Here is a 22,184-nt window from a genome sequence, read left to right as displayed (position 1 = left end):
AAGGTCACACAACTCCGTGATGACGGTTTTTAGGGTCGCCAGTTGCTCCGCCATCCGGGTCCATCTTAAATCTTCGTCCTTCAACGCAGATGGGTCGGACGCAGCGGCAACCTCCTCCACACCCGGGCCCTCATGGATCTCTCCCTCCGCCGAAGTGAAGCCGACCTCAGGAGGAAGATCGTCGTCGTCCGATGATGAAGCCGACGCCGGAGATGGGATATTCTTCTTCCTCAGTTGTTTCGCCATGCCGTTTCACTTCTGACTCCAGTGTAATAAAAGGACTCGAACACTTCTTTCTGTCTTCGTGTCTTTATTCAGGTTCACGTCTTTACCCACACGGCACTCTGTTATAACTCCTGTATTTGTAGCCCCCGGCTATTCACTGCTATTATAGCTTCCTCTCCCCTCTGACTCTCTGCTTCATCTACTGTAACCTCCTCCCTGCAGACTCGCTTCTACCCCTACGCAGACTCCTGCTGCTACCCCTATGTGCAGACCCTCTGGCTGTCACTGTATGCAGACCCGCTGCCCACTCTCTCTCTGTGCAGCCCCGCTGCTGACTGCAGCCTCCTCGCTGCTTCGGGTCGGTCACCGCTGGCCAACGGTGCCGATCCTCGCTCCCCCCGTGTTCGTGGCGATCTCGCCACACCCTGCTTCGCCCTTCGTGGCCTTCCTCTGTTCCTGGTTCCCCGTCACTCCCCTTGCTCTTCCGGTTCCCCTCCTTCTATACTCAACCCCTCTGCCCCCCACGTGACCTAACTCCTCCCCCCCTGACGGCACCTCAGAAGGGCCGTTTACAACCGCATTACACATGGATGAACCAACTTAGATTCAAGAGGCATCATGACATGATGCCCTTTGGGCACCACGGTGGCTAGTAGATGTTAACTACCTAGCCTGGTATACAGGAGGGCGTGGGTTCAATCCCGATCCAGACCCTGGTGCCTGTATATTTGGAGTTTGCATGTTCTACCCGTGGATTTGTATCCAAGTCCTCCGGGTTTTCCCTCTAGAACTTCCACCAGTTCTATGTCGGCTCCATAAGTTCTCAAATAGTGGAACTATACTCTTCGGAGACTATTTTGAAACTTGTACAAAAATGTCTTGTATTCAAACAATGCTGCTTAAATTATCTACTCCATGATGGCCGTACAGTCATTATTTTTTACGCGGAGAGACGAATAACTGAACGTATTGGCGGTACACCGCGATTCGCAACCCGCTCAGAAAATCTTTTGCGAGGTAGTGGTGTCAAAATCAGTTCTCGTGATGTCAAAGAGGTCGGAAGACGAATGTTTATACGAGCAGCTGAACACGAAGCCTCACAGTCTGTTGCCACATAGCAGCACCCAGCCGGACAATTCACTGGCTCGGTGTTCCAAAGGCAGATTTGACTCCTCGTGCCCAAGACTTGGTCGGACGGTGCCTCGATTCATTTCTGGAATAATTTCTTGGCGGACGGTGGCATCAAAAGATTATGACTTCATGTCACACGTTCGAATGTAAAAGCATCTGCTGAATATAAGGCAACTTCTGATAGAGAGTCTGCAGCTCGCTCAATGGCAACAAAGACATCATCAGACTGTTCTATGAGGACCGGCGTGTTATGGTGCACCAGTGTACCGCCAATATGTCCATATGATGGAGACGGTGACCTACCTATAGAGAGTAACTATCGTTCAATCACCTCGACTTCATCACACAGCTGTCGTAAATCATTATTTATTTATTATAATCCATCCACACGAAATCATGTAGTGTTTAAAACCAACGTCTTTTCTTGACAAAAATACACGAGCACAACATATATCTATCCACAAGTGTGACTTGGGTCATCTAGAAACAAAATACACGATGTCGAGATGTTACTGCGATCAATCCCAGAGTCAACGTTTTATGCAAGAAACTGAGCAGTGCTCAGTCCCCTGGAGCCACACAGGAGGACGGAAAGGAGGAGCTGTATAATCTACAACATTTCTACAAAGTGCTATTTTATTCAACCGGGTTAACAATAACAATTATATATTGAAGAGCAGCCCCACAATTGTCCAAGTTGATGAAATAATACCACATACAGCAGTGCTCACTGCCTCAAACTAATTAATACTAAAATACAATACTAATGTCAGCGGTTGTCAGAATAACGTTAACTAAAAGACACTCACAAACCAAAACTTACATTCGCACAAAATAGTCTCCGTCTCCAAAATATCCATTGCAACACGCGGGAGGGGCGCATTGCATGACGCACGCTGCCATAGAGAGCGGCTCTCGTGCTGCTCCAACCCTCCGCGGTTCCCTTAACATCTTCGACGGCCGTTGACGTTCCGTTGCACTGGGCACTTTCCATGCCTGCGATTTTGTCCGTGTTTTTTGCAATGAAGGTTCTCAAGTAAATAATGTCGGAACAGGCACAGTCCCAGGGGTTGTTGAGGGCACGCTTTATAATTAATTGTACACATAATATACCAGTATTATGTTTTTTTGTTCATTTAATCTTTGATTACATTTTTATACCGTACAAGCAAACTACTGCACGTAGCTTAGACCGTGGCTCACCTTGCCACGGTTTAAGAATATGCGTTGTGCTTGATATCTGCATGCCCAACAGCAGCAGTGATGGTGCGACAGTAATATTTAAGAAGGCCATAATGAGTAGTCACGGTCATCTTGGATGATGGGACTGGTAAAAATCTGTTTCCAAAGTGAAAAACCATCAGGGACACGCTGGTGATGATGTTGAAGATCGGTGTGTAACCAATACAGATTTTTTTGTTGTTGCAATCCAAGTATCCATCCAAACTTCAGAGCATCGTGATGCGAAAGTTGACAGCGCATGATGCCATAGAAGCACTGATGGCGCAACCTGGATCTCTGAATGCATTTGTTTTTTTATAACCGTGCTGTACAATCTCAGCTTGCTTAGCAATGAAATGCAACTGCAATTAAAGACAGCGTCACAAATATTTTATTCAAAGGAAAAAAAGAAACTAAACATTGTTGAGAAACCTTAGCTTCAAATGTAATTATCAGTCAATTACAATCAACTATATAAAAAAAAAACTCGTTTATATGAATGAATATAGATAATGAAATAAATTTTCGTTTAAGCTGCAAAAAAGAAAATCACTGTGCACGTAAAATCAACGCCACAACTGGACGATTTCTAATTAATCTGTATCTTTATTTATCCTGGAAAAATCCGATTAGCTAAAAAGCTTTTTTTTTAAGATTTCCAGTAGGGGTGTTGCATAATGATACAAACAATACAAAAAACGATTGGAGTGCAAAGTATAGGAAAGGTAAGCAAATCACTCAAATAAATTCGTTCAATATATAAAGTAGATAAGTTCACATTACAACAGCAAGAACAGTCCCAGGCCACACCAATAAAATAGCACGTTAAAATGTAACTATCGATACACGGTTAAGGATCAAAGTTACAAGTCACATTTTTCAAGGGAAGATTTTAAGATGTTAAGAGAGGCAACAAGGTTATGCCAAAACGTTAGTTCTGGAACTGCAAAGGCTTTGTCAGCTATTATTATTCTTGTGATAGTTGGAATGATGAAGCATGTTTGGTTTGATCAGTGTTTCATAAGTGGCTGATCTTTAATCAGTGTCACGGTCGTCAATGGGTGGTATAATGATGCAGTCAACAATTTGCAGGCGCGATTGAATGGGAAAACGTTCGTTTCCGTATAAAAACCCGATGGGGCGGTTGTACAAGGAACCTTTCTTATTTCCATCAACTCTCACTTGCTATTGACAAATGCGTCTATGCGAAGGCTGCAATTGCGATGTTATTTTTAAGATCGCCACTTAACGTAATGTTTCAGTCGTTGGAACATTGGGCAGAAGAATCACCACAAATCAAAATGAGTTCACCTTAAAACAATCCAGAGTGTTTTATTTATACCACTCATTATGAACTCTGAAAATTCTTATTCTCACAAATTAGTCTATAATCACATTTTAACTTTGAAAGGAAAACCCTACCCACTTAATTAAAACGTATGTTATTTACATATATAAATATAACTCCCTCTAATTATCCTGAATAGACATTCATTGCGAGAAAATAGGACTTTAACACAGGGCTGGTATTAAATATATTTTTCCTCTCCAACGTCACAAGGCGAAGATAAATGTGGCATTCACAGTGATATAGTTTTAACTTGAACAAGGTGAAGTTAACTTCAACGTTCAAAGAACTGCAGCCTGGTTGGCAAGCATACCGGCTGGCAAAAACATATGGGGACGGGACGTGCTTAGGGATGCCACGTGTCCACGTTTCACTCGGCTCTAAGTAATGTGCACACTCAGCCTATGACAGGGGTTGGCAACCAAAACAACAAGAAGAGCCTGGGTTATTATTCGGTATAAGAAACTTATAATTTCAAGAGCCGCAATGCACTGTGGGTGAATATGAGACTCTGGTCCTTAATAAATACTGTAATGTCAATAAGCAGCATTCCTTAAAGAGGCAACGCATGCGGCTCCAGAACCATAGGTTGCTGACCCCTGGCCTAGGACAAACCAGGGGGAGACAAAAAGAGAGTACGTGGATATCTTTGTTTGGATTCACAATTAAATATATCCCCTTCATTCCCAAAAAATAAACATTAATAATAGAAACGCCCAACTGTATCTGTGATGACTATGATGAACGCTGCACTTCCCGTCGTTTTCAAGGAGGGGGCGCTGCAAACATACGCGCCCCGTGCATGAACGATGGAGGTGCAGGGAAGACTTCGATTACGTTTAAATCGATCTGTAGACAGCGGTCTTCTCACACGGCCAGCTCTATGTCACCTTATCTCGATCCCGCAATCCTAAACAGGTGAAAGTCCGCATCGCACCGAACCCTCAGCAAGGACATCTACTTAACGATGAGAGAAAATTTACACGAAATGTCGTTTACAATGAAGTCTTCCAGATCTAAAATGATATTAATAATATAAACGCCCAACTTTATCTATGATGAACATGATGAACGTTCGAGAGAGAGAGAAAACGAGGTGCATCGGTGTTGATTCCCAGAATCGATTCCCAGAATCGGCTTGGCCCCTATTGACACGACTTTGCCATTTGTTTTGCAACGGCGACAATTTCCCATTCTACCCGCATACGCTATCAAAATCAACAAGTCGCAGGAACAGACGTTCGATTACGTTGGTAAGCGCACTACTTTATCTATATTTGTATAATGAATATGATGAACGCTTGAAAGATAGAGAGAAGAGCGAGGAGATGCCAAGGAGAGGCGGCCCACTCTTCTCTCTCTTTTTGCCTTCATAATGTTCCTTAAAGACTTTTTTTCCCTTCCAGTAACAAATTATGGATGAGGACGAAGATCCCATCGCAAAAAAGCGTCGAAAGGCTAACAAACGAAAGCAAAGTTGGTTGGCTAAGCAAAGTCAGGAGTCGCTGGAGAGAATTAGTGCAGCACACTGTGAATCTCAACAACGTTACATCAATCGACAAACTGCTGAGCAATCGAAGTCACGGCGTGAAGCAGATGACACAGCCCATCGACTTCGAATCGCGCCTGAAACTCCTGAACCATCGCAGTAGCGGCGTGCAGCGGTCGTTCAGAGTCATCGCTTAGTTCCAGACCGTCAGCGAAAAGTGATCTGCAATGAAGCCATCAATTTCGACGACACTCGTGTAGAGGCGCACAATTGCAGTCCACTGAACATCACCTGCCAGTTCTGCGGCTCGAGGAACTTCATCTCAGAACGCCCTGTTGATCGGAAATTCACTTCGTGCTGCTGTAAGGGAAAATTCAAGTTGCAAAAGCCAAAGGACGTCAACGGAGTTGAGCTGGAATATCCTGAGTTTATCCACGCATTGCTGACTGACCCAACTCATCAGAATCACGCTCACTTGCGCGATCACATACGATCCTACAACAGCGCGGTCTCCTTCGCGTCGATGGGAGCGAAAATCGTCGATTTGCCAGGACGAGGCCCATATGTCTTCAAGGTCCACGGCCAGACATATCACCGCACATCTCACCTGCAGCCACTTGACAATCAAGCATCGCAGTACGTGCAGCTGTACGTGCTTGACAGCACGCAAGCAATGGAGATCCGTCAAGAGCACACCGCGAATGCTCAGTGTCGTCAACCTATCCTGGACGAAATTATCGCTTTTACTGCCGGCACAACAGATTCCCCAACAGCTACCAGTTGATGCGCGAAGTCGAAGCACGAGAAGATGACCGTGCATTTGAAGCGGGAGAAATAAATTCCGTTGGTCAGCATGGTGCTGAGACGTGACCGTAAGTCGGATCAACGACGATACAACGCACCAACATCAAACGAAGTCGATGGTCTTCGTCTATGAGGATGGCGAGCCACTGTTCAAGCATGACATTCGCATCTACCCGAGGAATCCACAGAATGCCAATTAGCAGTTCATCAACCTCAATATTTTGAGTCCCAACATGGATCCCATGACGTACGCGATTCTGTATCCATACGGCGAGCCCGGATGGCAACCAAACTGGCCTTGCAAGGCTTACGAGGGAACACAACTGAATAGAGTTGGGAACAATGTCAGCATACTTCAGTGTAAAGCAGCTCAAATGATGATTCGCGGCAACTTCAATCCAGTCATGAGTGCCGGAAAGCTGACTCAACAATGGTTGGTATATTCGTACCTGCAAGTCGCGTCCAACAATCTCAACTACAACCGTCAAAATCAGCAGTGACTGCGAGCAGAGCAGTACCAAGATCTCGCAGACCACGTCACAAACCCAAAATGCAAACATTGCAGCTGGTGTCGCAGTCATCCTCCCTTCGAGCTTCGAGAGATCGCCGAGAAACACGCACGAGCGATGCTGCGATGCAATGTGGATCTTTGCGAGATGAGGTGCACCCGACCTCTTCATAACGTTCACCGCAAATCCAAGCTGGCCAGAAATCAGTGACAACCTTCGATCGGGTGAGCAGCCATCAGCTCGATCTGACTTGGTGGCCTGTGTATTCAAAATCAAGTTGGACGCTCTGATTGACGATCTGACCAAACACGGCGTGTTTGTAGAATCGAAGGCGCACGTCTACACCATCGAGTTCCAGAAGCGAGGCCTTCCGCACGCCCACCTCTTGGTGACTCTGCGAGCTCAGGACAAGTTCACAACCGCCGAACGGACCGACCAGTTTGTGGGCACCGAAATTCCAACGCGGGACCATCCACAACTGCGTGAGATTGTTACAAGATGCATGATGCACGGTCCGTGCGGTGCTGCAAACCTACGTGCCCCCTGCATAAACAACGGAAAGTGCAACAAGGAGTTCCCAAAGTTTTCAACAATACCACAATCTCGAATGTGAGCGGCTACCCACTCTACCGTCGTCGATACACTGAGCAGGTAGAAGTCAGAGGTGTTTCAATGGACAATCGATACGTCGTGCCATACAACCCCTACTTGACACTCAAGTACAATTGCACACATCAACGTGGAAGTGTGCACTTCCCTTCAAGCCATCAAGTACATCTATTAATACATATTCATGGCATTCGATTGTGCCAACATTGCTCTCACTTCGAATGGACAGCCGGAACTGCGCTACAATGAAATCACCATTTCATCGATTGCCGTTACGTGAGCATTCCAGAGGCGATGTGGCGGCTCCTCGAGTCGAAGATGCACGATTCCTCGCATACGGTGATGAGACTGCCAGTCCATCTGCCCAACCAACAGACGATAATGTTTAAAGCTGTACACGAGGAGGAAGCTCTGCTAGCAGCACAGACCGGTTGCCCAAAGCTGGAATCGTGGTTCTTGCTGAACGGAAGCGATCAAAACGCATGTCAGTTGCTCTACATGGACATCCTGCAGCACCATGTCTACGTTCGAGGCAACTGGCAGAAGCGGCAGAGAGGAGCCGACAAGATCGTGTCCCACATGTACACGGTCAGCATCAAAGACGAAGAACGTTTCTTTCCTCGAATGCTGCTGTTGCATGTTCGAGGTGCGACCAGCTGTGAGTCGCTGCAGACCGTCGACGGAGTGGTGTGCAAGAGCTTCAAGTCAGCAGCTTCAGTGCGAGGTCTTCTTGATTCGGACAATGACCGGGATCGCTGCTTAATGGATGCCAGCACCTACATCATGCCGAAGCAGTTGCGCGACATGTTTGCTTTCATCTGCTGCTTCTCTCAGCCCACATCACCTTTCAAGCTGTGGGAGGACCACAAATTCGACTTAACTCTCGACTACATGCGAAGAGATGCTGACGACACCGCAATCAATAAAGTACTTCACGACATCAACAGCGTTCTGCAGCAGCACGGATTTTCTTGCAAAGCAATTGGCTTGCCAACACCAAAGGGAAACCCACCGGAAGAAGATGTGTATGTCCAAGTTGAGGAAGCAAATGAGGGCACATAACGTCTCGCGATGCTCAACGAGATGCAGCTCGACGCGTTCAACAAGATCATCATGGCTGTGGATGACGAAAATGTGACGAACCGATGCTTCTATCTCGATGATCCCGGAGGTTCGGGCAAGACCTTCCTCTACACAACTCTCATGGCGTACATCCGGGGTCGAGGACAAATTGTACTGCTATTTGCAACGACAGGCATCGCCAGAACAATGTTCAAAGGAGGACGTACTATTTAAAGCTCCCAGTTCCCTTGCTCGACACTTCAGTCTCTTGCATGCGACCTGCATCGCCACAAGCCGACGTTCTGTGCAAAGCTTCGCTCATCATCATCGACGAAATTACTATGATCTTATTCTTAGGTGTTTTCGGTAAAGTCACGTAGGTAAAACATCAAAATTAATAAAAATAATAAAGTAAAATAAAGATCACGACGTTTCGGAGGCAACACAAGTCTCCGTCATCAGGTGGGACAGTCACAGCCAGATCAGCTGCATCAAGTGAGGCAATGATTCAAGATGTAATCCCTTAAAAGCGAGTTGAGGGGGGAGGAGAGGGGGGGAGGGGCTCATCAGAATGTGGTAGCCAATGAATGGAAAGTATCGGGAGAGAGGGGCCAAAAAAGGGTGGGCGACGGCGTGGAAGCTATTGTGCGCAAGCGACACACTGCTGCCCACGCCAACGCATTGGACAGAGAGGGGGGAGGGGGGAGGTCTGATACACATGATAGAAAAGAAAAGGAAATGCGTATGTTTATACCAATGCTGGCTGAACAATGAAGAGATTACTGTTAAACACTGGGGATGTTAACACTCGGTAAAGTAAAGTAAACTAGTGCCTGTCAGATAAGATGGTCAAAAAAGTGTAATTAAGTCTTCTTTACGTGGTTAATAACATCTTTCCAATGATTACTAAGTTTGTACCCATCATCACGGTTGAAATTATGTCTGTGTTTGTATATTTGTATGGCTTCGTGTACAAACCTTTGATGGTAGCCAGGAGGTATGCAGAGAACCTTGGTCTCGGAAAAGACAATTTCATGAGAGCCCACTGAGTTGTAGCAATGATCGGCAACGGCCGAAGAATCAGTTCTGCCGTGTTTCAGATCTGACTTGTGCTCGCGGACACGATCAGCAACATGACGTTTCGTTTCTCCAATGTAGCAATCACCACAAATGCAACTCAATTTGTAGACTCCAGGATACTGTAAGTCAGGAAATCCGTGATCTGATTCCATCTGTGAAGGATGCTGTTCCTGACTTACAGTATCCTGGAATCTACAAATTGAGTTGCATTTGTGGTGATTGCTACATTGGAGAAACGAAACGTCATGTTGCTGATCGTGTCCGCGAGCACAAGTCAGATCTGAAACACGGCAGAACTGATTCTTCGGCCGTTGCCGATCATTGCTACAACTCGGTGGGCTCTCATGAAATTGTCTTTTCCGAGACCAAGGTTCTCTGCAAACCTCCTGGCTACCATCAAAGGTTTGTACACGAAGCCATACAAATATACAAACACAGACATAATTTCAACCGTGATGATGGGTACAAACTTAGTAATCATTGGAAAGATGTTATTAACCACGTAAAGAAGACTTAATTACACTTTTTTGACCATCTTATCTGACAGGCACTAGTTTACTTTACTTTACCGAGTGTTAACATCCCCAGTGTTTAACAGTACTCTCTTCATTGTTCAGCCAGCATTGGTATAAACATACGCATTTCCTTTTCTTTTCTATCATGTGTATCAGACCTCCCCCCTCCCCCCTCTCTGTCCAATGCGTTGGCGTGGGCAGCAGTGTGTCGCTTGCGCACAATAGCTTCCACGCCGTCGCCCACCCTTTTTTGGCCCCTCTCTCCCGATACTTTCCATTCATTGGCTACCACATTCTGATGAGCCCCCCCTCTCCTCCCCCCTCAACTCGCTTTTAAGGGATTACATCATGAATCATTGCCTCACTTGATGCAGCTGATCTGGCTGTGACTGTCCCACCTGATGACGGAGACTTGTGTTGCCTCCGAAACGTCGTGATCTTTATTTTATTTTATTATTTTTATTAATTTTGATGTTTTACCTACGTGACTTTACCGAAAACACCTAAGAATATGATTCCTTGCAGTCACGAAAGCTTCAAGTCTAGAAATACTATGATCTTGATTTGAAGCTTTCATGACTGCAGGAATCCATACCCTTTGGTTATTTCGGTAAAGTCACGTAGTTATAAATAAAATAAAATCATGATGATTGCTTGTGTTGTAATCGAAACGCAGTGATTTGTTTAATTTTATTTCTAACTACGTTACTTTACCGAAAGAACCAAAGAGTATGAAATTACTATGCTGCCGAAGAATGGACTTCGTTGCATCGGCAAGCTCTTACGCAAGGTGATAGGCAAAGAGAAACCATTCGGCGACAAAGTCTTCATTGTAGGCGGCGACTCTTCCCATTGTACCATGAGGAACGCGAACGGACATCGTTGGGTGCTATATCAAGGCAAGCCGGTTGCTTATGACAAACATGCACGGCGAGTGACAAAATGGGCACAGCGAATGGCTACTTATAGTTAGAACAGGCAGCTTGCCCCCAGTTACGGGAATCTTCTAAGAGAGAACAATTCGAATCCCGAAGCAGATGGTGGCAATGGAAGATCTCATCGAATCCATCTTCGGCAGCATTGGATATATGTCTATAGACGACCTATATTCTTAGGTTTTTCCGGTAAAGTCACGTAGGTAAAATTTTTAAATTTAAATTAATAAAAGTAAAATAAAAAATAAAATAAAAAATCAGGACGTTTCGGAGGCAACACAAGCTTCCGTCTTCAGGTGGAACCGTTACAGCACGATTGCTGTTTCAAGTTAGAGAAATTCCAAGAAAACAGTCCTTGTATATATACTGGTTGAGGGTGGGAGGAGCCAAGGTAGGCCCCTGGATATTATTATTGTGAGGTTCGGTGCGGCTGAAGCACGCTGCTAGGAATAAGCCTTTGTTGTGTAGACTGGTTGAAATGGGAGGTTCCAAGAGTTGTTAAGGTGCGGCTGATGTAAAGGTGCGGTTGCTGTAAATGGGACTGAGCCTTTGTTATGTAGATGAAACAGCACTTTGCTACGTTGCTGGGTTTAATTCTAGATTTGCCAAATATGTGTAAAGCAGGAAAACCAGTGTGTGAAAAAAGAAGAAGAAACTATACAGTAACTGAAGAATAGTGCCTGTCAAATAAGATTGTCCAAATATGTGTAGTTACATCTTTTTTGCAAGGTTAATAACATATTTCCAATGATTACTAAGTTTGTACCCATCATCACGGTTGAAATTATGTCCGTGTTTGTATATTTGGATGGCTTCGTGTACAAACCTTTGATGGTAACCAGGAGGTTTGCAGAGCACCTTGGTCTTGGAAAAGACAATTTCATGAGAGCCCATAACGTTGTAGCAATCATCGGCAACGGCGGAAGATTCAATTTTGCCGTGTTTCAGATCTGACTTGTGCTCGTGGACACGATCAGAGATATGACGTTTCATTTCTCCAATGTAGCAATCACCACAACTGCAACTCAGCTTGTGCCACCTCACGTCCTGCTGCTGAACAAGGGCGTCATCATCATGCCTCTGCGGAATCTCAACCCAAAAAAAGGACTTTGCAACGGCACGCGACTGATTGTCGAGGAGCTCGCGAGAAATTTCATCAAGGCGCGGATCATCTCCGAGTGTAACCAAGGCAATTCGGTGTTGATTCCCAGAATCGACTTGGCCCTCACCGACACGACTTTGCCATTTGTTTTGCGCCGACGACAATTTCCCATTATCCCCGCATACGCTATCACAATCAACAAGTCGCAGGGACAGACGTTCGATTACATTGGAATCGATCTGCAGATGGCAGTGTTCTCGCACGGCCAGCTGTATGTCGCCTTTATCTCGATCCCGCAATCCCAAACAGGTGAAAGTCCGCATCGAACCGAACGACGAGAGAAAATTCACACGAAATGTCGTTTTCAATGAATTCTTCCAGATGTAACATGATATACGCTTTTAATGAAGAAATACAATTATCTAATTCAAAACGTAATAAAATTCATAGATGTTTCATTTCAAAACTTCATAACAGAGCATCGGGTGCTTGCGAGTTGAGAACTAAAACCCTTACAGCTTCATGTTATCCCGACCCACTTCTACAAATCGCGGTTTTGGTTTGCGAAGCATTTTTCAATCCACCGCAGTGTGCCATGGTGTACGGAAGCAATAATCCACGAATTGTAAAGGTTCACGGATTATTGTACAGGGACTTAATGGACTTCTACTGTAATTGGTGACGGTTTTTTTTGGTACGAGACCTTCATCGTTCAATGATAAAGAGGCTCAGCGGACATGGAGTGAATAAGCATTGGAGATGAAGATCAAGAGTAATGGAGAGGAGATATGAAGACAAAGTAATGCAGCTTTTTCTGAAAGAATCCAAGCGGTACATTCCCAAGTGTTTTGCCCACTCTTGAATTCTTAGTACAATCCCCCAAACCGACATTTCCTTTCACAGGCATAAAATCATTTATTGTCGAATATATTTTTATAGCTTAATATTAAGACCGACAAAATAGAACACACAATTAGTTATAGGCTGGCTATTATTTTTTTCTATTTTTGAGTACATTTTGCAACTATGCATTTAGTAGCATCTTAGCTTTAAACTCTTAGAAACATTGATGGCTTTTTTAAAATATCATCTTTTTTTTATATGTGATTATCTATACCACTGTAATGTAGATATAATTATACTATTCACGCCTAAACCATTCCATTAAGCATACATTAGACTTTTGCTAGAACTATGCATTCACTTCTTAGCTCACAAAACGCCTTGAAGGGGATGTTTGTCAGATGGTTGAACTTCAAGTCAAGTCTCTCAGTGCTTGCTGGAATCCCAGACGGAACACATTCATGATTATTAGTGTCACTCCCCTTTAATACTTCAAAACAATAACATTCACAATTATGCATCTCCAGACACTTCACGGAAAATATATAGCATAAAAAACGCATTAGCTATATGCACATGAAAACAAATGAGTATGAAGTCATGACTTGAACAAGACCAGTCTCAATTACACGAAGTTCAAATGTAAGAACATTCCAGACATCAGGAGCGGAAGCTGATAGAGTGCAACCTCCCATAGAATAACGGTTGTCGGCTTTGTAAGAAGTAGGCCCTCATGCTTGAGTGGAAACAACGCGCCAGAAAATAAAGTGAGATCAGGGAGGAGAGGTAGGCAGACGCAAGACCACAGAGGCTCTTTAAAACAATCGCAGCAACCTTAAAGTGAATACAAGACTTGACAGGAAGCCTTTGTAGAGACTGTAGTACTAGAGTGATATGATCACGTTTTCACCTATGGGTGAGGAGACTTGCTGCGGCATTCCAAATTGCGAATGAGGGGATTTTGGAGACGGCAGAAGAACACGTTGCAGTAGTCCAGGCGAGATGTAACAAAGAAATGGAATAGGGTCTCAGCAGCCAATGAATCTGTATGCAGTCAATGTTACAAAGGTGAAGGTAAAAGATGCACAGTGCTGAGAAAAGGTTTGTGAACCCATTAGGATTTTCACATATTTTACACATTTGAAACGTAAAATGTTGTTGGATTTTAATCTAAGTCCTAATAATAGATAAAGATACCCTGATCAAACAAATGACACAAACACATGATATTTTTAAAATATATTTTTCCTCAAATGATTCTAAATTCAATAACCATGTGGGAAAAAGTATGTGAACCTTTAGGTTCAATAACTGGTGACACCTCCTTGAGCAGCAATGACTGCAACTAAGCGTTTCCTATGACCGTTGGTTCGTCTCTCACATCGGATTTGAGGAATTTTGACCAATTACTCCTAACAGAACTCCATCAACTCGGTGATATTTGAGGGTTGCCTTGTATGGACAGCTCACTTCAGGTTCTGCCACACCATTTCGATGGGGTTTAGGTCTGGAGTTTGACTTGGACATTGTATAAAACTAATTTTTTTCTTGTGCAGCAATTGTGTTGTAGATCTGCTTGTAGGTTCTGGATCATCGTCTTGCTGCAAGACCCACTTTCACCATGCTTGACGGTTGGGATGAGGTTTTTCTGTTTGAAAACAGTTTTTGGCTTTCGCCAAACATATTTTTTCTCATTGAGGCCAAAAGGTTCTGCCTTTGACTTGTCTGTCCAGAAAACATTGTTCCAGAAGTCTTGTGGATCATCTGTGTGCTCTTTGGCGAACTTCAGACAGGCAGAAATGTTATTTTGGGAGAGCAGTAGTTTTCTCATTGCTATCCTTCCATGAACCATGCTTGTTCAGTATTTTTCTATTAGTTGAGTCATGAACACTCACATTAGCCAAGTCAAGAGTGGCATGCAGATCATTAGATGTTTCTCTGGAGTTCTTTGTGACTTCCTTGATGATTTCCCAGTTTGTTCTTGGAGAGATTTTGGTAAGATGGCCACTCCTGGATAGAATGACTGTAGTCTTGAACTTTCTCCATTTGTAGACTATCTGTCTGACAGTGGATTGGTGGAGCCACAAATTTTTGGAAATAGTTTTGTAATCCTTTCCGGACTGATGAGCACAAATAACTATTTTTCTGAGGTCCTCAGAGATTGCTTTTGATTGTGGCATGACTTGTTTCCACACACCTGTATGGTGAAGACCAAACTCACAAAGTTTCTGATCACAAAGGAGACCCACAGAAGAGACCCACAGAGGAGACCCATAAAGGAGACCCACAGAGGAGACCTACAGAGGAGACCCACAGAGGAGACCCACAAAGGAGACCCACAGAAAAGACCCACAGTGGAGACTCACAAAGGAGACCCACAGAGGAGACCTACAGAGGAGACCCACAGAGGAGACCCACAAAGGAGACCCACAGAGGAGACCCACAGTGGAGACTCACAGAGAAGACCCAAAAAGCAATGGCTCCCCCGCTTCCCTTGAGAATGGGGGGGGGGGGGGGGCATGCCGGGAACCAATTCTATCTCACCCAAACGTCGCCAATACTGCAGTGGGACTCACGAGCAAACTTCGGCCCAAGATCCCACGTGTGGATGGGAGTGCTGATCGGTCGACTTTCTGGGTCCAGAATTTTCTTGTAGTCAATCAATGCTGCTTAAATGATCTCTTCCGTGATGGTGGTACAGTCATTATTTTTTACGCGGAAAGACGAATAACTGAACATATTGGTGGTACACCGGTGGTTCGCTAAATATATTTATTCATTTTATTTTCCCGCGATTCGCAACCCACTCAGAAAATCTTTTGCGAGGTGGTGGTGGTGTCAAAATCAGTTCTCGTGATGAACACGAAGCCTCACAGTCTGTTGCCACATAGCAGCACCCAGCCGGACAATTCACTGGCTCGGTGTTCCAAAGGCAGATTTGACTCCTCGTGCCATAGACTTGGTCGGACGGTGCCTCGATTCATTTCTGGAATAATTTCTTGGCGGACGGTGGCATCAAAAGATTATGACTTCATGTCACACGTTCGAATATAAAAGCATCTGCTGAATCTAAGGCAACTTCTGATGGAGAGTCTGCAGCTCGCTCAAGGGCAACAAAGACATCATCAGACTGTTCTATGAGGACCGGCGTGTTATGCTGCACCAGTGTACCGCCAATACGTCCATATGATGGAGACGTATCGTCTGCCTATTAATTATGTTCCTTGGAATTTAGCTCGGGTCCGGCCGGTTACAACAAACGGTGACCTACCTTTAGAGACTAACTATCGTTCAATCACCTTGACTTCATCACACAGCCGTCGTCAATCATTATTTATTATTATTTGAGGAGCTCTCTAAAATAATCCATCCACACGAAACCATGTAGTGTTTAAAACCAACGTCATTTCTTTACAAAAATACGCGAGCACAACATATCTATATCCACAAGTGTGACTTGGGTCATCTAGAAACACAATACACGATGTCGAGATGTTACTGCGATCAATCTCAGAGTCGACGTTTTCTGCAAGAAACTGAGCAGTGCTCAGTCCCCTGGAGCCACACAGGAGGACGGAAAGGAGGAGCTGTAGAATCGACAACATTTCTACAAAGTGCTATTTTATTCACCGGGTAAACAATAACAATTATATATTAAAGAGCAGCCCAATAATTGTCCAAGTTGATGAAATAACTCCACATACAGCAGTGCTCACTGCCTCAAACTGATAATTACTAAAATACAATACTAATGTCAGCGGTTGTCAGATTAACGACACTCACAAAGTAAAACTTACATTCGCACAAAATAGTCTCCGTCTCCAAAGTATCCATTCAACACGCGGGAGGGGCGCGTTGCATGACGCACGCTGCCATAGAGAACGGCTCTCGTGCTGCTCCAACCCTCCGCGGTTCCCTTAACATCTTCGACGGCCGTTGACGTTCCGTTGCACTGGGCACCCTCTATGCCTGAGATTTTGTCCGTGTTTTTTGCAATGAAGGTTCTCAAGTAAATAATGTCGGAACAGGCACAGTCCCAGGGGTTGTTGCGGGCACGCTTTATATTTAATTGTACACAACATTTCCCAGTATTATGGTTTTTTGTTCATATAATCTTTGATTACATTTTTATACCGTACAAGCAAACTACTGCATGTAGCTTAGACCGTGGCTCACCTTGCCACTGTCTAAGAATATGCGTTGTGCTTGATATCTGCATGCCCAACAGAAGCAGTGATGGTGCGACAGTAATATTTAAGAAGGCCATAATGAGTAGTCACGGTCATCTTGGATGATGGGACTGGTAAAAATTTGTTTCCAAAGTGAAAAACCATCAGGGACACGCTGGTGATGATGTTGAAGATCGGTGTGTAACCAACAGAGATTTTTTTTTTGCAATCCAAGTATCCATCCAAACTTCAGAGCATCGTGATGCGAAAGTTGACAGCGCATGATGTCATAGAAGCACTGATGGCGCAATCTGAATCTGTGAATGTATTTGTTGTATGCGTGACATTTATAGATCGGTGCACGAAACAATTCACGAAGTGGCAGTGGTCACGTAGGGTTACTGAGAAGTGCTGCTCTGTAGTTGTGCACGAGCATTTCAAAAGGAATATACTTATCTTCTGTATGGAATTTGGTAAACACATGCACTTGGACACCTTTATTTATTACAAAACTATTTTTTTAATCTCTTTATTTATTTTACAAGGTAAGGCTCATTGAGCTATAAAGCTATTTTTCAGAAGAGACCTGACTGAAAAATGATAGCTCAACGAAGTGGATTATCACTTGGAAATTTATTGTAGCCAAATACTCAAAATGCACGTTTCTGACGTCAGGGATTCGTAAACTGCGGGTGGCACAACACATTTTCCTTTGCATCCGATTACATCGGCCAACCGCCCTGGCCCGTCCGACACCCCAGATCCCGACCGCACAGACAGTGGGGAGGAATCAACCATTCGGGGATGCACATACGGCCCTAAGCGTGACGCATGGACAACCCAGCGGCGACGACCCACCCGCTCTCGCACACACCGCAGCCGTCGAACTTCCACAACTTCCACTGGCCCTTGCCATGGCCGGTTCCAATTTCGGGGATGTATGCAATGGCACTCATGGGAAGTAAAAGCCATGCTCTATCCTCTACTACACATGCCAACAAGTATACATGGCGGTGCACGTTATTCTTTTATGTTTGCGGCTTGCACCCTGGCAGCGTTTTTCTTGGCTGCCTCACCTAACAGGGTTCACACTCAAACCATTGCGCCCTGGACAACTTAGGGTTCTCCTCACACAACTTATCCATCCCTGCTTCGTCAGCTTCCACAGCATGCATCACCTATCCAATACCCATCTCCGCCATCCCTCCTCCGGAGCATGCAGTTGTGGCAGTAAGGTGGATGCCACCTCCGTCACCAGCTCCCGGGGCTGCTGGGGGATCCCTTGGTCGTCCTCCTCTTATGAAGCTGCTACAGGTGGGTTCCTATGCTTTCCTTTCTTCGGCATTTTACCATAGCCACTTCTGACATCACTGTAATGTAGCTCGAGACACCTTCTTGTTCAGTTATATGTATATTTATTATGAATAAAGTCCACCGACTCACTGACAACTTAGCGAGTAACCACGAGTGACTATATACACTTGGGTAACTTATGTGACTCTACGCAACTCTCCCTGTGTAGTTGGCTAGCTACACAGGAGCGGATGCATAGCAGTCACGGAAACAATATAACTCTAGCCTTCCAAGACTACAAGGTGCCCATTCCAGGACGATGAAGACAACCCGCTCCAAAATGACGACGGCGACGACAGCTCCTTGGTTACCTCACAACAGCAGCCCAGAGCCCTGTTCCAAGCCGGCTTTTATCCCTCTCACGACCCGGCCACGCCCCTCTTCCCGAATCCTCTCTCCCCACAGCTGGCCCTGTCTGTCTGTCCAAATTACAATTTTTCGTCCGTTTAGGTCCCGTGTTTCTCCTCACGCGACCCTGTCAGTGCCCGTAGCATCAATAATTATTAATGACCACTTAGATCCCACATTACCCTAAAGTGACCCTGTCTGTTTCTGTCACGTTAATTAGTAACCATGGCCATGGGGAGCTGTACTGTTCCTACATCACCCTGTACTGTCCTTACACATGTGTAAAGGAGTACTGTGAGTAGTCAATGAGGGATGAGCGTAAGGAAGTGCGAGTTGGTGGAGATTTATGCGAGGCCAAGGATGACGTAACATTCACGGGTCACGTAGGGGGACTTTTGGAAAGCACTTTTGGGAAAGTGGGCGGGGCCGAGCTGAGGGGAGGAGCTGCCAAAAGGGTTTTTTAAGGGGGCCCATGTGATGTGCACGGGGTCGTCGTGGGGAGCCAGGGTAAAGATCGGCTGGAAGAGGTCTCTCTCCTCATCATGGGGTGATGTTGGCTGATCCCCCGCCCGGGCAGATGGGTGAGAGGGCCTAGAAGTAGCCGGAGTGGGCCCGACGTATATAATTATCCCAGGACCAAGTGAAGGACAGAGAATATAGTGCAAGTACACTGGTGTGAGTGTAGGATACAGTGTGAGAGCATGCATTAATAAATGGCAATCAGCCCAATAGTATTACTCATCTCCACGTGGTTGGACTGCACTACACATGTGTAAGGACAGTATGGGGCCTAATGGCCGCAAATAAGGATTAAAGCGATGAGGACAGGCAGGGTCAAGTGAGGTAACTGGGTGAGGAGTCACCGTGGGGGGAGGGGTAAAACCCACGAGGTGTTTGTGAGGCTAAGGAAATCTCCGACAGGAGAGCATTCTGGAAAAGGGACATGACCGAGCCCAGGGGAGATTAAAAGGCAGCACAGAGCGGGGCTCAGGGCTGCTGTGGGGAGTCAGAGTCCGGACCGTCGTCGCTGTCATTTTTTTGGATCGCCCTCATTGTTTTGGAAGGCTAGCGAAGGAAGTTATATATCTCCGCCGTGGCTACTACATTGTTGGCTCCTCTATAGTCAGTCAGCTATGTAGTAAACTTCGTGTAGCAGCCACATAGAGTCACCCAGTTGTAATATAGTCAACCTGCATCCCTCTGATAGCACGTCATCAAGTCGGGTAGACTGTATTGTATAATAAATATATATATAACTTAAGAAGACAGCGTCTCTCAGTGCTACATTACACATGTTTTAGCAATTGAGAACCAATGGGATGCAAGGCTGCAGTAAAGGTTAAGAACCACTGCTTCAACATGAATGGAAAATTGTGTCTGAGCCATACCAGGACCACCCCTAGGTTATGATGGTGCAAATGACTTCTACGTTATTTTGGCAGTATTCTCAGTTTCATATTAATGACTGGATATTGTAACTTGTTTTTCTGTTTGTGTCTTTTAAGTCCAAGCAACAAAATGTTTGGGTTTGGTCAGATGCGGTTCCCAATTCAGAAGCTCCACTGGCATTTTAAAGACATCAAATGTATCTATGATGGATTGGTCCTTTTTGTAGATTATACACCATAAGAAATTAGACAACGGTCCAAATACTTTTAACACAATAATACAGGTGTAATGACAGAGTGACACCTGCTGGCCTGGAATGGGATCACGGGTACGGTTAAGTAACAACCAATCAGAGAAGGAGGTGTATCTGGGGAAAATGTAAAAGGTGGGGGTAGCCGAGACACTCCGGGAATCTGCTCGAAGGTTCCACGAGAGGACATGGCCGGAGGCGGGACCTAGCCACACCTGGGGGGGTATAAGGAGGAGCGGACCCAGGGCTCGGGGCTCGTGTGGAGTCGTGGGTCCTGGCTGCGTCGCTGCTTGCCGACATCTCTCTCCGTTGTCCGGCCACGTGGAAGATCTCCTGCGTGGTTTCCATCACCATCATCGTCACACTAGCCAGCCAGCAGCGTAGCCGACTGATGGCGATGGGACTACGCCAAGTGATCGACTGTGTGTAGCCAGTAGAGACGTTAATACCGAGTGTGAGAAGGAATAAGTATTGGCCTGTGTTATGCCCAGTGTGACTAATAAATAAGTACCCTCTACACGACGTGTCGCGAAAGTCGCTCATTCCATTTGAGTCAGAAGTGGTTGAAAACATTATTTAGTGCTTGACAGCGAAAAAGGAAGTATGTCTAAGCATCAGCAAAAACGGAACCCACCTGTGGTGTCTTCCGACGACGATGAAAATGCAACCCAAAACCTTCTACCAATCCCAGGAACCGTGGTCCCGGTTATTGAAGCCGCGGCGAGTGAGTTGGCTGCGCCAGAGATGGTGGAACCGGGAGCAGCCACTCCGCACCAGCAGCCCGAAGACAGCTGGCGGATGGTGTCAGTACAGCTGGACCTGTTGTGGGTGGTTGTCGTGCAGTTGCTGACGCTTATGATGGAGACGACGATGGCTGGGCGCATTGCACTGACATCGCTGGGAAGGAGCAACCAGGAGCCGGGAGTTGACGTTCTGGTGGGAACGTCCGCAAGCGCGACAGCCGCCATTACACGTGGCATGGAAAACACGCAGCCAGAAGCCGCCATTATGGGTGGCATGGGGGAAGCGCGAACCGAGTCCGCCATTTTACAAAACAAGCATGATACGCAAGATGCGGTACTCGCCTCTAGGAGTGAGGAAAGAGGAACCGAATGTACTCTAAGATTACCTCAAGTTAAATAATTAGTCGCGGCAAGAGGCGATTGGAGCGCTTTTACTTGGCGATTTGAGGCTGCCTTTCAATCGGTATATTGGACGGAAGATGAGGTGCTGATAGCTCTGCCGACTGTATTGTATGACTACACTCTAGCTGTTTTCAGGGCTTTTCCCGCTACTAAGAAGTCTACACTTCAAGGTGCTTATGCTGAAATGGTGGACGTGTACGAGTCACCTTCCAACACACACAGCAAGTTTCTTCAGCGGAGGCGAGGGGAGGCCGAGATGCCTCTCGCCTACCGCAGCGCATTGTGTGCTGGTGGGAGCAGGATCCGAAAGCCCTCGACTAGCTCGTCATGAAAAGGATGTTGGGACTGGCACGAGTGATGGGGGTTGTCGTGCCTGTGTGTGACGAAGATGAACAGACATACCGGTGGGCCGCCAGATGTCTTCAGGCCCACGAGAATTTGCATCTCAAATGGTGGCATGGACAGGGGACCCCAGCCGAGATGGGGTGCTGAAGGGGTGGTCGCCACAGAACGTCATGGTGCAGCCAGCTGAGAATGGGACTTCTGAGGACATCGCTGCTGTGTTCCCAGTGTGGAGTCGGAGGAAAGGGGATGCCGCACGGCATCAGAGGATTTGGAGATCGTGTGAGCAAGAGGATTCAATGCTACGGAGGCCCT

General features: G+C 45.8%; 1 pseudogene; it reads left to right on the top strand.

Annotated features, from left to right (window-relative positions):
- Positions 1-6,451: 6,451 nt before the first annotated feature.
- LOC133350437 (uncharacterized) lies at positions 6,452-7,511 on the top strand (annotated as a pseudogene).
- The last annotated feature ends 14,673 nt before the right edge of the window (positions 7,512-22,184 follow it).

Source organism: Lethenteron reissneri, chromosome 33 (genome assembly GCF_015708825.2).
Source record: "Lethenteron reissneri isolate LAM-NWPU_2019-01 chromosome 33, ASM1570882v1, whole genome shotgun sequence".
Taxonomy (NCBI): Eukaryota; Metazoa; Chordata; class Hyperoartia; order Petromyzontiformes; family Petromyzontidae; genus Lethenteron; species Lethenteron reissneri.
This window is presented reverse-complemented; position numbering and strand designations above follow the sequence as displayed.